We start from the raw sequence: 14899 nt of genomic DNA on the forward strand, positions 1-14899 counted from the left end.
TAGCTGGAGGAAGGGGAATAAAACTGCACCAAGAAACAGTTATTTTTCTATCCCAGAGACCCACAAGATGAATATATAATATAAACAGTAGGGGGCCAGCCCATCTCTGGCTGGAAATGCTTTTGCCTTGCATACTTACTCATCTCTTTATGATACCAAGCTGTCTTAGTCACCTTTAAAATAAAGCAAAGATCATTTTAAAGGCATTAAGGTGAAAGGCCAGGTACACCTATTCCTCAGATTCATTTAAACTGCCCCATCGACAGGCAGTTAGCAGAGTGGCACAAGTTCCCAGAGAAACAGTGCTACACTAAATCTGATGCTGAGAAATAGGACTTGAGAGCAAGCATGAAATGCCACAATAATAAATGATAGCTTCTTTTTTTAAAAGAAATTTTTTTGAGTTACACTATTTTGATGAAGTAAAAGACAAATGTATGCTGTCTGATATATTTCTCATATCAATTAAGTGACTGGGCTCTGTATCTGAGCCCTGAATATTGAAATTAGGTATTGTCGTTTAGTGTCTAAGTCGTGTCTGACTCTTTTGTGACTTCATGGACTATAGCCCAGCAGACTCCTCTGTCCATGGGATTTACCAGGTAAGAATACTGGAGTGGGTTGCCTATCATTTCCTTATCCAGGAGATCTTCCCAACCCAGAGATCGAACCTGCATCTCCTGCATTGGCAGGCAGGTTCTTTACCACTGGACATCAGGGGAGCCTGAAATTAGGTATACCATGCCCTAACTTAGCCTTCTTTTAAAGGTTATCTCATGTGCTTCCTCCTTACCTTAAAAGCAACAAATAGTAATTGAGGTCCATCTATTTCCAAAGCATTCTTTTAAGCAACTTAAGGATGTAAATGTGACTAAGATATAATTCCCTTTCTCAAGTGTGCTAGTTTTTCAGTAGTGTGACTCTTTGCAACCCCATAGACTGTAGCCCACCAGGTCCCTCTGTCCACTGAATTTTCCAAGCAAGAATACTGGAATGGGCTGACATTCCCTTGTCTAGGGGATCTTCCCAACCAAATCTGGGTCTCCTGCATTACAGGCAGATTCTTTACTGTCTGAGCCACCTTTCTCAAAGCAGCTTAAAATTTACTGGAACATTTTAACAAGCATTTATTATTGATCACTCTTATATGCCAGGTTGTGGCATATCCCCCAGGTAAAGGGGACACACAGAAATATATAACTCATTTCTTGTTCTTATTAAATACCTACTAAAAGAGAGAGAGAGAGACATAAAAGGAATAATTTGTACAAAATAAAAGTGTAAATGAGGAGCCCAGAGTGAGGAGTGAGTGATTTAGTCTGGAAGAGGAGATAAATATGGCTACAAATGAAATATTAAGATCAGAGAGTGAGGAGATGTGTATTCATGAATCCAGTACCTTTCTAGAATTCACATTTTAAAAAAGAAAAGCATATGGTATGCAGGAACAAAAGTTATTTTACTTTAATTTAATCTCAACAAGCAGAATATTGGCAGTCCTCCATGGGCCTAGCATGACACTTTTAATTCCAGATTTGGGAGAGGTTATCCTCTAAGTCCTTAAGTGTGGATGGCCTTTTGCATACAATTTACCTCTTACAAACCACTGTTGCTTAACAGGTGTTAATTTTAAGATTCTATACCCTTGCTCAGAATTTGAGGGCAGAGGCCATGATCAACATTGCTTCTGCAATCACCACAATATTTTGTACAAATGAGCAGGATAGATACCAGTTGATTGATAAAGATGTATTTTCCTCCACAATGTAGACATTCAAAGCCCACCTTCCTCAAAGGTAATGAAAAGACCCCTTGGAGCAGTGCAGGGCCTTCTCTCACATCTGTGCTATGAAAATCCCTCAGAGCATCATCTATTTTCATCCAGGGCTTCTGCTGTCCATTGTGACCAGCTGTGTGACAAATGGAAACATAAAGGTCCTATTTAAGAAATAATTCACCATTTGGTAGCAAAGGAAAGAACATTTTCTCAGAACACAAAAGAAATGTAGGATGACTTCTAATTGGAGAGCACACAATGATTTTTGAGTACCCATTATGCTTCAACAGAATTTTAAAAATGAAATGTAGATGTGCATGATAGGGATAGACTGGATATCTTTGTGGTCTGAATGATTACTGTGAGTTACAAGAGTTCTTGGAGCTAAGTTTGCTTCCAATAAAATAGAGTGGGTATATGAAAAATTATTCACCAAAATAAGACTTTTATTTTCTGGTTTCCACTTACATAAGATTTACATAAATTTAAAATAAATTTTTAAAAAACATATAAATATAGCTGAGAACTGTAAGATAAGAGATAATGTAAAAAGTCTACTTATTTTTGCCATACAGAATGACTAAATATTCAAAAATGGTTTAAAAGTGAAAGTGCCTGCTTTGGGGGCTTCCCAGGTGGCGCTAGTGGTGAAGAACTTGCCTGCCAATGCAGGAGACAATAAGAGACTGTGGTTTGATCCCTGGGTCAGAAGATCCCTTGGAGATGGGCATGGGAATCCACTCCAGTATTCTTGCCTGGAGAATTCCATGGACAGAGGAGCCTGGTGGGCTACAGTCCATAAGGTCACAAAGAGTTGGACACAACTGAAATGACTTGGCACTTGGGATGCGTGTGCATACATGCTTTGCTGCAAATCAGACTTATTCAATTATTGACTCATTACACTATCAAGAAAGACGCCACATAGAACCATGTGGGTGCAAAAATAAACTGGAACACTCATTTTCCTGACAATGCAACCAATCGATAATTTTTAAAAATTCAGCACCTCATACTGAGAAAGCGCTATCCTAATTGTCACAAGGCGATTCAAATAGGCATGAGATGTGCCCTCAGAAATCTTGTAACCCAGCTGAGTAGAAAAAACGAGACACACACATACACACTTTGAGATAGATCGGAATCAGTCCTCCCCTATAAAGTATACACTCTCAGTGAGAACTGACATAGTCAGCACTACAGATTTATAAGAGAATAAAAACTTCAATTAATGGGTTTGTCTGGGGTGCCATCTGTATACAAGGCAGGTGGACTGCAGGTGGATCTTGAGGGAGCATGTCATGGAAAGAAAGCTCAGAGTGGTCTTGGGGGTGAGGCAGTGAATGTCTGCCAAGGTCTGAAAAGGTCTAAATTCAGGGGTTCCCAACCCCGGACCTGAGGACTGCTACTGGTCCATGGTCTATAGGGCCACATAGCAGGAGGCGAGCAGGTGGCCAGTAAGCAAGGCTTCATCTGCTGTACCCCATCGCTCCCCACTGCTCACATTGCTACCTGAACCACCCCCTACCACCCATACATGGGAAAATTATCTTCTACAAAACCAATCCTTGGTGTCAAAAGCTTGGGAATCACTGCCTAAATGGGGTTATTGGGAGAGGGACATAGGAGCAGGCCTTCAAAGACCTTGATAGTAGGGATGAGAAATATGAATTTTAACCTATGATTGATGAGAACTTTAAATGATTTTGAGCAAGAAGTTATTTATTGAAGGAGCACTTTGAATTTTGGGTCTTGGTGAACTATGCAAAGTGATTTTCAGTGACTAGATAGCAAGGAATCAGGACTGTGAGAGCCAACCCACATTTGAAGCTACTAAGGTCAGAATTGAAGGCTCCAAAGCAGAGCGCATGGACTTGCCTAGATCCTGGAGCTAATCTGAAACATGAAAATGTCTCTTCCATGCTACTCACGTTCTATGTACTACAACATTTTTTTCTCATAAGCTCATAAATTTGATTATAAAAATCTACATCTTTGCTGGGCACAGAATTTGGGGCATACATTTTTTCTGATCTTTTCATATTAATACTAACAGTTTCATACCAATTCCCCTAGACAAAGATTTGCTTAGATCTCCAGCTTTGCCAACTGAGCTATGGATTGTCTATTCCCAGGATACATCTGAAACTTGCACATCTAAGGATTGGGGTCTAGTTGACAGTGGAATTTAAGAAGTTTCTTGTGTTCATTCTCCCATCTCTGGTTAGCCAAGGTCCTGTTTCCTGGGAGTAAGGTTGTATTTGTCTGGAAAGAATCCAAGACTGTTGAGCATTCAGAAAGAAATAGTAAGAATCTTGCCACACACTGTATTTAATTCTCACTTTAAAAAGAATGGTCCTTTCCTGGCGACTGAGATGTTAAAGAATCTGCCTGCAATGCAGAAAACCCAGGTTCGATCCCTGGGTCAGGAAGATTCCCTGGAGAAGGAAGTAGCAACTCACTCCAGTATTCTTGCCTGAAAAATTCCAAGGACAGAGGAGCCTGGCAGGCTTGGTGGGCTCCAGTCATCAGGTCTCAAAGAGTTGGACACAACTGTGCAACTAACACTTTCACTCTTTTTAAAAAGAATGGGTTTAACAGAAACCCAAATGGTCCCTTAACTTCACATTTATTAGTCTGGTGCTATAGTTTATAAACAAACAATAGGAAAATGGCAGGAGTGAGGAAGTTTGAAACAGCAATCCTGGGCCCAGGGTGAATCAGAATTTTTCAGGTGTCTACAGTCCAGGCAGGAAGCCCCTAAAGAAGGACAATTGGATGAGCTGCCACATCTTCTTCTGGTCAAAAAAGAACCCTTCCCCTCTTCCTTCCTGTTTCCCTCCTTTTTCTCTTTTCCTCCTTCCTCTATACCTCTCTCTAACATCACTTGTTACTCTCCTGTTCTCCCTCCATCATTCCCTTTTTTCTTTGTGTCTTTCTGATGAGGAAAAAATTTCTTTTTTTTTTTTTTTTGGTTTGACTGAACAAAAGGTTGAGTGCCTATTTCTAGTTACTGCCAGTTTTCATATCCTTTAGCAAAAAAGACCTTTCCCTTTAGAGGCCCAAAGGTGGAGCTGTTGCAAAAGGAGACAGCCAGGCAGGCCAGTAAAGCTGGCGAGGCCAGCAACAAACAATGCATACACATGCAGGCGAGGAGGCGCAGATCAGGGAGGCTTTGCTTCCAAAACATAAACATTGCCTTTTTTTTTTTTCCCAAGGAGAAATAAAAATTCTGATTACAGCAGATGCATTACTGCCAAATTGTACAAAATAGAACAAGTATTAAGTGTCTGCTTAACCCCTTTTAATTGTTAATTTCATGCACTTCAGTAGATGCCAGTATTATCAAAATAACTAGAGGCAGAAAGGATCAAATTCATCTGGGTCATTAATACCACCGTTTATCAGCTATGGGTAATGATGGGAGGGTCATTCTATTTTCTCCATTTCAACTCTTCTCTATATAGTGCACCAAAATGCTATTGGGATGGTTTCATCTCTTTGGTGGGAAGGCCTAAACAAATGCTCAATTTGGAAGCTGAAAAGAGGTTTCCACTTCTGCATTTGGTGACTTCTCACAATAGTTTCAGAAACAGAATTTAGCTGTCAGGGTGCTAACATGATGTTTTGCTTTCATCATCCTGAGAAGAAGCAGAAAAATTTGAAAACCTACTTTATGGAAAGAAACAGGCACAGAGCTTGTTGAATTGTTCTAGTTCCTCCCAGAGATGGGAAGAGTTATTATTGTCTGTTTTCATAGACATTTATCTCTCAGCTTTGTCTAAGAGTTCTGACTGTTTTCCTCTCTTGAATCGTTTACCTCTTTCTTTGTCTCTATCCCTAGAGCAAAGGCCTTCAGATTGTCTCAAAAGCTATTGAAGCAAACAACTAATTTCAGAAATGTCCTTATTTACTCTCAAAATATGGTTTCACCCTCATCAATTGAATGTTTACTTTCAACCCTGAGTTACTGTAATAAACAGGGACAAGGTAACCTGAGATGCTTTATGCCATAGAGACAAAAAGGTATTGACCCTTTTTGTCTCTGGTAAAAGAGGTTTCTGATAATTTCTAGATATGTTGTAGATTGCATTGCTATCTTTAATTAAAATATGACACAGGACAAAAGCCAATTACTTACCCATTTAAGCCATAGGGCCTCCTTTGTTCTAATGGACTCTGATGCCACATTTGCAAATTGGCAAGTTTGTTTTCAGTACCACTGTGATTGTGTGAATGTGTGTGTGTGTATGTGTGGGTGTGCCTGCTTGTGTTACTTGTGCTTGGATGCAAGCATGCTTGTGAATTTATTCTTGGCTTTCTTATCGGTGACATTTAAATGTGCGATTATGTGAGTAGTTAAAAATATATAAAAGGCTGAGTTATACCAACATTGCCTATCTGTATGCTCCCAAGATGACTGAGGAGGGAGTTTCCAAAGTGGTTTTATTCAGGCCGTTTTGGTGCACTCTGAAACAGGAAGTAGGGGCTAAAGCAAAGTGGAGTAGAAAGAAATGCCTTGAAAGAGAACCGATTTCAGAGACAGAAATAAAGCCACCCTATCCAGCTACAAGAATACTTAAACTAGTTCAGTTCCTTCCATATTTCTTATTCTCTCCCAGCTGTTTCCAAAGGCGCATCTCATCACATGTCTCTGGGGCTTTCCCTCTGATCCAGACCTGGCCTGTGATCTGTTCTTTCCTTTCAGACAGTGCAGGTTTCCACGACATCTACTCGGCAGCTTTTGCCATCTGGAGCTGTCTGTCTTCAACTCTGCCGTGCAGACTCAGGTTCCTTGAAAACTGTCACCTCGAAACATATTTATTACTTCCTCATGCCCGGGCTTCTTGGTGCCATGTTCCTTCTGCAATTTGATTAGACTGGGCAGAGTCAGTACTGTTTTAATATCTGAATTAGAGCTAAGAGGTGCTGTTAGTGAGAAGAACACGACCTCCAAAGGAAAAGTAGGCATAGCACGAGGCTGCCTCCAGACAGCTCAGGCGCCTATGCTAGGCAGTATTCCAGACAGCTCTGAGGCTTCAAACAGAACAACCTTCTTCTCACTTTGTTGCTACTGTCTATGTTGCAAAATATAACTGATGTGAAATCAATCTAACGTGACTGCTTCTCCCTCTCACTAGCCTGGTAATGTACCCAGATACTTCAGGTGGCAATGCTTTTTAGGTCATTGCCCTTATGGGCTCCGTCCTATGGAAGAGCAGACACACTCACAAAGCAAATGAATAGCTGTTTTAGAGACCAGAGAACATGGCCATTCTGGAAAGTCTTTACCCAACAAAATGGCAGACTACAGGCAAGATTGATCTAATTCACCATGAACAGAGAAATCCATTTGCACATTTGTATTTGCAAAACCATCCTTGAGGTCCATGCCTTGTGACCTAGTTACAGTTGACCCCGTGGTACTGAAAGGCTGTCTATACTTCTAGTATTAAAATCACATTTCAGGGACCCAGGATAGATACACTGAACCACAAATCAGAGTGCATCCTATAACGCAAGAATCACATCTCACAGGCATGGGGCAGTGATGGAACTGGACTTTATTTTACTTTTTTTTTTTTAAGTTAAATTTAATTTGGCTCAGTATCTTCATTTATACCATCGCTTCTTTGATTATGGTTGCCCCTTAATTGATAACATTAAATGAATGAGGAGGAAAGTGGCTGCCAAATGTGTCCTGCTGCGATTTTTGACAGATGCTCTGATGTGAGCGGCTGTCATAATGTACACGAAGGACAGAGCTCCGGAAGGACTTCAGAGTTTAGCTTTGGTTGAAGAGCTATCATTAGTCACATGTGAGAAATATTAACATTTTCCATTAATTCCAAAGAATTTCCCACATGTATGCAGATTTCCACGGCTAATATTATGGTGGAAATGCAGTGAAGCCTAAGAAAGGCAAAGAATCTAAAGTCTTTGAGAGTCTACTAAATGTGGGGACAATTATACATCTTGATCTATTACACAATCAAATCTCATGAGATCCCCTCAGCAACCACATAAGCGAGTATCGTTATCTTGATTTTACAAGAAACTGAGACTTACAGGCTTTCTGATTGAAAAACAAAAACCAACAAACAACTTATTCCTGGGGTGTTAGTCTATCAGGAAAGCAGCTCTGCAAGTCTATCTTTTCAGAGATCCTGACAAACAAGTCACGACCACAGAATTAAAATCCCACAAGTGCAAAGAATAGCAACAGTGAAGGACAATGAGGCCAGGTATATTTGGTGAATTCTTCTCAGTCCTGGGGCTGCAGGGATGGACTCTGGATGTATTTACTAGCTCATACCTCCCTCCCAAGGACCAAGCTGAGGACCAGGGCAGCCTGGAGGAAAGTTCTCCCAGAGCACTCTCAGGGGCCATTTCTGAAATGGAGTTAAACTCTTTTGCCTGGTTCTTGGTTAATCTCCCCTTAGAAAAGAAAGAATTCATATTGGATGGAGAAATAAAAGGGTAAGTTGCTAACACCCTCCTGGACATGAAAAATATAGAATCAGGTTTCAAATGCTATTACATTTTCCCCTAAGACTAAGATGAACTGAAGGGCCTAATGTTTGAATTATTATTACTTTTTAATCTCTATTCTTATTCTTTATGCTCATAAGAAAGAGGTGGGTCAATATCCTCAAAAGTAAATAGAAAAAAAGTGAAATGAAGCAATCAGACAAATAAATAAAATACAGGGGAAATATAAATGGTGCTTTTCGAGCAATGGGAAATCCAAAGGGCCCTTGTTGTCCTGAGATTTATAAGCCTGTGTATCACAGATACCCTGTTACTTTATTCATACTGTTGAGCGAGAAAGGCAGCCTCTAACCATCAGCCCCTATCATTAAATCATTACAGAAGCACTATTGTTAAAAAGACAAGGCTTTAAAAAAGACACATGCACACACCATTGTACAGTTTTATTTTACCAGAACTCAGTGTTTAGATACTCTATGCCTGGGCAAGACATAGAGCTTTCAAAGCTACTATTTTAGAGGAATAAATACACTCAAATAAAAAACTTTTATTTGTTTCCTTTTCCAATCTGATCATTGTTTGGAAATCTGGAACAAAGGCAGGTTTAAAATGGGTGAAGGGGGATACATGGCATAGAATGAGATGCATTTATTTTATATCAATGCTATATTTAAGAATGCTAAACTGATCACTGTGTATGTGCTTATTGATTAGACCAGTTTTAAGGAGACCGCTATATGTGTGCCTATTGACTACACCATAAAAAGAATTCTGGTCAGGAACGCTCCCATCTTCCTCAAGCCTTAACACCAGGACTGAGATTCTTCTCTGCTAATTGCATTAGCATACCACACGTACTACTTGAAAGTTGCCTGGGAGGGCTATTGTGTTCAGCACCAATTTCCACTAAACTTTCTATCTTGTGTCCTAAGTCAGAGCAAGGAGAAGTGGTAAAAGTATAATCAAATTATGCTGCCCTCAAGTTAAACTTTTCAGAGAATTGCTTCACCTTAAAGAAGTGGTGTCTGTAAGTCAGAATTGTAAAGTAAATACTACACTCCTGTTGATAAATATATGGTGACATATAAAAATCTTGGGTCCCTTGGCTCTTTTATTAATCAACATTCCCTAGTCATTAAGAATTAAGGTCACCTATCTTTACAAATAGTAGCCCATTTGGCGCTAGTGGTAAAGAGCCTGCCTGCCAATGCAGGAGACTTAAGAGGCAGTGGTTCAGTCCCTGGGTTGGGAAGATCCCCTGGAGGAGGAAATGGCAACCCACTCCAGTGTTCTTGCCTGGAGAATTCCATGGACAGAGGAGCCTGGTGGGCAATAGCCCATTGGGTTGCAGAGAGTCAGATACGACTGAGTCAGATACGACTCGGCACACACATCTTTACAAATGGTTGTGTGTAAATTACCACGGCTCAAGGGGACTTTTTATATGTTAAGCAAAGGGTAGCTCAAACTTCACTTCTTGGGAATTCCGGACCCTTCAGTCCCCCCATGACTTCTGCATCTTCACTTGAATTCTTATAGATGTCATTATGTCTACTGTCTGGACCTTGGCATAGGCTTAGACTTAATTTAACTGGACACAGTATTCAAATCTCAGCTAAATGTTAAACTCCTCAATGATGAAGTGTTTGCTCAGTCACTCAGCTGTGTCTGACCCTTTTCTATACCTTGGACTGTAGCCTACCAGGCTCCTCTGTCCATGGAATTTTCCAGGCAAAAGTAATGGAGTGGCTTGCCCTTTCCTACTTCAGGGGATCTTCCTGACCCAGGCATAGAACCTGAGTCTCTTGTGTCTCCAGCGTTGGCATGCATATTCCTTTCCATTGAGCCACATGGGAAGACTTTGTCTTAAATTTTCTTTCAGTTAACTCAGGCTCCCAATGAATCTGTAGCACAGTGTCTCATGATCTCATTTAATCATCATTCTTTCATTTGATTATTTGTTCATCAAATATCATTGAGTAGCTTATCCTCACGCTTATTGAAAGTGGAGTAACAACAACCACATAAATGAGATATTTAAAGCAATATAATCCATATGAAATTAAAAGAGTATATTTAAAATATTGAGTCCAAGTATCCCCTAATCAGGATAGGAAAAAAAAAATCTTTGATAAACAACTTTGTAGCAAAGAGCAAAGTCCTTCAAACACTATAGGAAATTCCACATGAAATTTATAACTGACAAGACAGAAGACAGTCTTGCTTGCATATATATTCCATTTGTCTGAGATTTGCAGAAATCCCAGGTCACTGACATTGTTTACTTAATGCATCTCTTTCATTCATTGATAATTCCACAATTTTACAGAATTAAAAGAAAATTCAAAGTCCTTAAGGATTTCTTTTTTCTATTCAATGTCCTAGAGGGGAGACAGTTTAGTAAACAATTAAAAGTTAAATTAGGTGGCTTTGACCAAAAGAAGAAATGAGTAGAAAAAAAATAAATAAAAATAAAAAAAAAAATGAGTAGAAAGGAGTTATATGAATTTTGTATCATTTCACCTAATTCAGAGCTACCTGTGATGAGGATGGGAGGGTGGTTGAAGGTGGAAGTTCAGTCTAAGAAGCTAGTCATTGTCTGATGAATGACAAGCATATTTCTGAGAAGGGACCTTAGGTGCCAGACGGCCATGCTGCATAACCTGGGGGGCGCACCTCGTATCAGAGTCTATGTGAACAGGGCTGGGTAACACACAGCCTCCATGACCAGTCTCTGATCTTAGGGTGGATATCTGGGTGTCACCACCAGGCCATTTTGAGGTGCCATATGTGAAAGTTTTCATCCAGGTCAGTGCCAAAATTTTAGAGAAAATCTTTCTGTAGAAAAATCTGTTCATCTATCACTGTTCCAGAAAATTATGTTCCTCCCTTGAAAAATGTTACTGTTCATGTGCATATTCTTTGCTTTTCTATCCCTTGGGTGCCACATAGTAGATGTGAGGTTTTTTTTTCCTTGACTTTTTGGCAATTAGAGTGTAAAGGTGCCATGAGAGCTGAGGGCTTGGCAGAATTTTACTAGTGAACACAGGGGTGCCTACTGCTGGCAGACAGAACCACAACTTATTTTGAAAACATTCATTTAGGCTAAAAATGATAAATCTGTATTTATCTTCTTAAAATGCTCCCAAAGGGGGTGGGGGAGGGAGCTTAGATTTGGAAAGCATAGAGACCAGAGAAAAGAAGAAGGCAAATCTGCCTTTTCCAATAATTTATCTTCTTTGATACTTCCCAGTGGGCATTGGATACATTTCCAGCCTGTATTTTGAAAGATAAAATGAATATTTCATTTAACCAGCTGTATTCCAGAATCTGCAACTATCCCAACCTCATTATGAAGAGCCAGAAAAGGTGCTTTACCTCATTGTACATAGGTTTCCCCAGCTATCTAAAAGCAGAGCATGTCTATGAAACCTTTTTTAAATCGAAAGGGCATAAAGCACAAAAGCAGTTACCTTAGGACATATCTGGCTAGTGAATGCACAAAATAAATCAGGGCAAAGCACAGATGCTCACAGACACAGCTCAAAGCTCTGAGGATGCTGAGTGTAGTTCCAGGGGAAGAGCTTTAGCGGTGCCTCTCTCATTGCTTAGGGTGGGCACTGCCTCTATAACAAACTGCAAAACAAATGCTGAATGCTATTTTTGTTTTTCCTTTTTCTTTGTGAAAACAAAAATCTTTGGATTTCTTTTGATTAGCAAAAATCGGTATTAATGTAGGTCTTTCATACAAGTAGGTTGGCATAAAATGAACTTTTGGAAAGTGGAAGATACCGATGTAAGACAGAAAAAAGTGTTTTCCAAATAAGAAATGTTAGACACCTTCCCTCATTGTCCTAGCTGGCACTTTTGACAGCTTCACAGTGCTTTCCAAGTCTTTCTGGTTAAGTTAGTCATGGTTTTTAAGATGCCATATTTATCATGTAGAATCATTTTCCCCCAATGTTTAAATATTTTGTATGAAAGGAGTAATTAAATGTTTTGAAAGATAAATTGAAATGAATGAAGAAGTCTTGCATGTTCATGGTAAGATAATTGACAGTTCAATTTCCCCCCAAGTGGAAAAGTCCAGTATTGAAAATTAGTCCAAATATAATATGATCATATTATAACTGCCCATTAATGAGTATGCAAATAAATATTTTTTCTATATAATATAAATAAAATGCTATGGTATTTTGTTCTTCTTGTTTTTTTTTTCTTAAAGACCAGTAATTTTCTTGTTTTTTCATATGTAGCTTATCCAACTTTAATGTGCATATGAATCAACTAGTGCTGAGTGAGAGCTAAGTCCCTTCAGTCATGTCCGACTCGACTCTTTACGACCCTATGGATTATAGCTCACCAGGCTCCTCGCTCCATGGGATTCTTCAGGCAAGAATAGTGGAGCGGGTTGCCATGCCCTCCTCCCAGGGGATCTTCCCAACCCATGGATTGAACCTGTGTCTCTTAGGTCGGCTGCATTGGCAGGAGGGTTCTTCACCATTCGTGCCACCTGGGAGGCCCAAGTCAACTTGAGATCTTGTCACATATGCACAGTCTGATTTGGGTGGGTTGTCGTTTCTGCATTTCTAATGTTCCCAGGAGGTGCCAATGCTCTTAGTCCACAGCTTGCACTTGTAGCAAGGCTCCCTACCTCACTACCTAGAATATTGTTTGGCACATAATAAGTGTTCAATAATAAACATGTGCTAATAAGTGAATGGATAAATAAATGAATCTCAGACATATCCTCATTTTTAAAATTCCCTTTAACATTGTCTCCTAGTTATTACTGAGTTTAGGTAACAAAAATGTTGTAGGTATTAATACTAGATCCTCGAGTCCTGAAATGTTGTTTTCCAAGTGAAAAATAATACTTTCCTTTTTACAGGGAAAATATGATTACAACATATATTCAATTATAGAACTTTACTCAAAGATTAGGAATGGAGAGTCAGGAAGTATGGTCCAAGAAGCACATTATTCAGTTGAAGATAAAAGTCAGGTGAAGAGAGTGGATATGTCAGACAGACCTGGGGTCAAACCTTCCTTACCTAGTCTGCTCTGCAGGTATCTCACCTCACTAAGCCTTAGGACCCTCCTCCAAAACATGAGGATGCTTCCTATGTAAAATTATGAGGAAAGACTGATTTAAATTATGTAGATGTTAGCTTTCTATTTCTCTTCCCTCATCCTTGCTCAAAATGACATCAAAAGAAAGTGTCGCAGCAAGTGGGCAATTTCGGATCTCTTAGTTGTCAACCCTCTGCTCACAGAAGAAAAAGCAGATTTCTGTGGACATGCTCCTCAAGCTTTGGAGGTCAGATGAAGGCAGGTGGTAAATATTTCTCCAGGATTTACTATCTATTAGTTTTAACATGAGAAATGGTCATTCGCTTTATGTAATCTGAGTCTAACTTCCTCCATTCTTGCTATTTCAGAAGGCTTTTTCCAAGTTGAAAACAGAACTTTACCCTAAAATGCCAGATCTTTTCTTACATTTTCTTTTGTTTATAGAAATTTCTGTAACTTTCCTCACTAGCAAATTATTGGTTTGTTGACCTGATGGCAAGAATGTCTCATGTGCAATTTGGTGATTTAAATCTATTTCCTTTTCTTTTTGGGGGCACTCTCCATCCCTCTTCTGATATCTATGTCAGAAGCTTTCTCTGTCTCTTTTATGCTTTAATACAGCTCTGCTACACACACAAGCCTTCTCTCACATGTCTGATGGGGGCTTCCCTGATAGCTCAGTTGGTAGAGAACCTGCCTGCAATGCAGGAGACCCAGGTTTGATTCCTGGGTAGGGAAGGTCCCCTGGAAAATGGAAAGTCTACCCACTCCAGTATTCTGGCCTAAAGAATTCCATGGACTACAGTCCATTGGGTTGCAAAGAGTAGGACAAGACTGAGTGACTTTCACCTCACTTCACTTTCTCTTTTTAGATGGAAATAGATGCTAGTAAGCCACTCCTTCCTTAAAGAGAAGAGAAAACGATGTGATATTTAATATTCTATTTACCTTGTATTTTTTCATTAAATTCTCTCAACAGTTCTGAGATGAGTGCTCTTAAATTTATCTTATAGATTATGAAACCAGTTTTAAAACAATGAAATATCTTTCCTAAGGGTGTAGCTAGTGAAAGAAAGTGAAGATTTAACTCAAGGTATCACTTGTTTGAAAAGACATAGTATGGTCAGTTTGATGATCTCAACACTGGATATAATGGGGGCAGGATCAAGGAGACTTTTTCTCTCTTGAATATTATAGAATCAAGAAGTGGACCAACAAGCACCCATTTTGGCTCAGCGAGGTAAATATTCTTGTGAGGAACCTCCTTGCCCTGAGCTGTGCAATGAGAGCTCTTGACCAGGAAGCCACAAGCTGTTTTTAACTCAAAGGACCCATTTTCCCCACAGTGCGTCACTTCTAAATGTTGATAGTAAAATGAATTGTTATGATATACTGGAATATATGAATTCAGTCCTATCTACCCCATGGTTCAGGCTTACACAAACAGTAACACAAATACTTTGAATCTTTAGTCAGGCCCTTGAGTCTAGGGCTTTATTTTTTCTGCCCTTTCCCTCAATGAATAAATGTTTTCAATAAATTCAGGAGAAGGGGAGA

General features: G+C 39.5%; 1 non-coding gene and 1 pseudogene across 1 annotated transcript; one reads left to right on the plus strand and one right to left on the minus strand.

The window, feature by feature from the left end:
* LOC133047606 (histone-lysine N-methyltransferase SETMAR-like) overlaps positions 1–14899 on the minus strand; it is a 112230-nt pseudogene that overhangs the window by 40876 nt on the left and 56455 nt on the right.
* Positions 14009–14080, plus strand: TRNAC-GCA (transfer RNA cysteine (anticodon GCA)). Its single transcript has one exon. It is a non-coding gene; the product is annotated as a tRNA-Cys (tRNA).

This window comes from Dama dama, chromosome 27 (genome assembly GCF_033118175.1).
Source record: "Dama dama isolate Ldn47 chromosome 27, ASM3311817v1, whole genome shotgun sequence".
In the NCBI taxonomy this organism is placed as follows: domain Eukaryota; kingdom Metazoa; phylum Chordata; class Mammalia; order Artiodactyla; family Cervidae; genus Dama; species Dama dama.